The following is a 3,222-nucleotide window of genomic DNA, read 5'->3' as shown; positions in this document are numbered from 1 at the left end:
ATCAACCGTGTGTGTAGCCGTGATGGTCTCTTTTCGGCGGAGTCCAGGAAGTGAACACAGTTTCTGGGTTATGTTTGACGTAAGTAGGAGTTCAGGATCACTTCTTGATCAGTGCTAGTTGACGGCCGTTCCTTTGCTTCTCTTCTCGCTCTTGTTTGCGTATGTTAGCCACCATATATGCTTAGTCGCTGCTGCAACCTCACCACTTTACCCCTTCCTTTCCCATTAAGCTTTGCTAGTCTTGATACCCATGGTAATGGGATTGCTGAGTCCTCGTGGCTCATAGATTACTACTACAACAGTTGCAGGTACAAGTTATGCGATGATCATGACGCGAGAGCGATGCTTGCTTGCGTTGAGTTCTTCTTCTGCTTCTTCGATCAGGGGATAGGTTCCAGGTCGGCAGCCTGGGCTAGCAGGGTGGATGTCGTTTAAGTTTCTGTTTGTGATCATCCGTAGTTGGATGTTGCTCTTATGTATTGTGATGTTGTATTCGTGTGGCATTGTATGCCCCTTGTATGTATCCCCATGTATTATGTAATGTTGATGTAATGATATCCACCTTGCAAAAGCGTTTCAATATGCAGGTCTATCCTTGGTGGGACCTTCGAGTTCCTTTTGGATAGGGTCGCATATTGGGCGTGACAACCTTTCCCTGTTAGGATAAAGGATCATGCTAAAGCTTCAACTGTGGCTCGTAAGAGTAATACTAGAACATATACACCACCTGAGCAAATTAAAGTTGAACCTAGTATTGCTATGGTTAAAGATCTCTTGGCTGATAATATTGATGGGCATGTTATTTACTTCTGTGATCAAGCTGCTAGAATTGCTAGACCCGATGCTAAGAAACATAGACCTGTTGTAGGCATGCCTGTTATTGTTGGAAATATGCCCTAGAGGCAATAATAAAATGGTTATTATTGTATTTCCTTGTTCATGATAATTGTCTATTGTTCATGCTATAATTGTATTAACTGGAAACCGTAATACATGTGTGAATACATAGAACACAACATGTCCCTAGTGAGCCTCTAGTTGACTAGCTCGTTGATCAATAGATGGTTATGGTTTCCTGACCATGGACATTGGATGTCATTGATAACGGGATCACATCATTAGGAGAATGATGTGATGGACAAGACCCAATCCTAAGCATAGCACAAGATCGTGTAGTTCGTTTGCTAACAGCTTTTCTAATGTCAAATATCATTTCCTTAGACCATGAGATTGTGCAACTCCCGGATACCGTAGGAGTGCTTTGGGTGTACCAAACATGACAATGGAACTTGGTGGCTATAAAGGTGCACTACAGGTATCTCCGAAAGTGTCTGTTGGGTTGGCACGAATTGAGACTGGGATTTGTCACTCCGTATGACGGAGAGATATCTCTGGGCCCACTCCATAATGCATCATCATAATGAGCTCAATGTGACTAAGTAGTTAGTCACGGGATCATGCATTATGAAATGAGTAAAGTGACTTGCCGGTAGCGAGATTGAACGAGGTATTGGGATACCAACGTTCGAATCTCGGGCAAGTAACATACCGATTGACAAAGGGAATTGCATACGGGATTGCTTGAATCCTCGACATCGTGGTTCATCCGATGAGATCATCGTGGAACATGTGGGAGCCAACATGGGTATCCAGATCCCGCTGTTGGTTATTGGCCGGAGAACGTCTCGGTCATGTCTGCATGATTCCCGAACCCGTAGGGTCTACACACTTAAGGTTGGGTGACGCTAGAGTTGTTATTGGAAATAGTATGTGGTTACCGAAGATTGTTCGGAGTCCCGGATGAGATCCCGGACGTGACGAGGAGCTCCGGAATGATCCGGAGGTGAAGATCGGTATATTGGACGAAGGGTATTGGAGTCCGGAATTGTTCCGGGGGTACCAGGTGATGACCAGCGTGTCCGAAAGGGGTTTCGGAGGCCCCGACAAGTGTTGGGGGGCCTTATGGGCCAAGGGGAGGGGGCACATCAGCCCACCAAGGGGCTGAGCGCCCCTCCCACCCCATCTCACGTAACCTGAGAGGTGGGGGCGCCACCCCTAGGGCAGCCGCCCCTCCCGGCATGGGGGGCAAGTTTCCTAGGGGGTGGGGGCGCCCAAACCCATCTAGGGTTTCCCCTATGGCCGCCGCCCCTCCCCTATGGAACCCTAGGGCGCCTCCTCCTCCTCCCTTCCCCCTATATATCGTGAGGGGATGGGAGGGCTGCAGCAACCTTGTTTCTGGCGTAGCCCCTCCCTCCTCCAAATCTTTCTCCTCCTCTGTAGTGCTTGGTGAAGCCCTGCCGGAGAACCACGAGCTCCATCACCACCACGCCATCGTGCTGTCGGAGTTCTCCCTCAACTTCTCCTCTCCCCTTGCTCGATTAAGAAGGAGGAGACGTCCCCGGGCTGTATGTGTGTTGAACACGGATGCACCGTTGTTCGGTGCTTAGATCGGAATCAACAGCGATCTGAATCGCTACGAGTACGACTCCTTCATCCGCGTCCTTGTAACGCTTCCGCTTAGTGATCTTCAAAGGTATGAAGATGCTCATCCTCTCCCTCTCTTGTTGCTAGAATCTCCATGGATTGATCTTGGTGTTGCGTAGAAAATTTTGAATTTCTTCTACGTTCCCCAACAGTTATTTCTGTTAAAATAGGAGAGCATTGTTATCACGGCTTATGTGATATGGGTGCTAGTGCTAGTGCAATACCTCATTCCTTATATAAAGAAATTATGCATGATATTGCACCTGCTGAGATAGAAGAGATTGATGTTACAATTAAGCTTGCCAATAGAGACACTATTTCACCAATTGAGATTGTTAGAGATGTTGAAGTCTTGTGTGGGAAAGTTAAATATCCTGCTGATTTTCTTGTTCTTTGTTCCCCACAAGATGACTTTTGTCCCATTATATTTGGTAGACCCTTCTTGAATACTGTTAATGCTAGGATAGATTGCGAAAAGGATGTGGTTACTATTGGGTTGGGGGATATGTCTCATGAGTTTGAGTTTAATTTTGCTAAATTTCGTAGACAACCCCATGATAAAGAATTGCCTAGTAAGGATGAAATTACTGGTCTTGCTTCTATTGCCGTTCCCCCTAATGATCCTTTAGAACAATATTTGCTAGACCATGAAAATGATATGTTTATGAATGAAAGAAGGGAGATAGATGAAGTATTCTTTAAACAGGGACCTATTTTGAAACACAACTTGTCGGTTGA

This window comes from Triticum dicoccoides, chromosome 5B (genome assembly GCF_002162155.2).
Source record: "Triticum dicoccoides isolate Atlit2015 ecotype Zavitan chromosome 5B, WEW_v2.0, whole genome shotgun sequence".
NCBI classification, from domain to species: Eukaryota; Viridiplantae; Streptophyta; class Magnoliopsida; order Poales; family Poaceae; genus Triticum; species Triticum dicoccoides.
The sequence above is the reverse complement of the archived record's forward strand: the minus strand, read 5'-3'. Positions refer to the sequence as shown.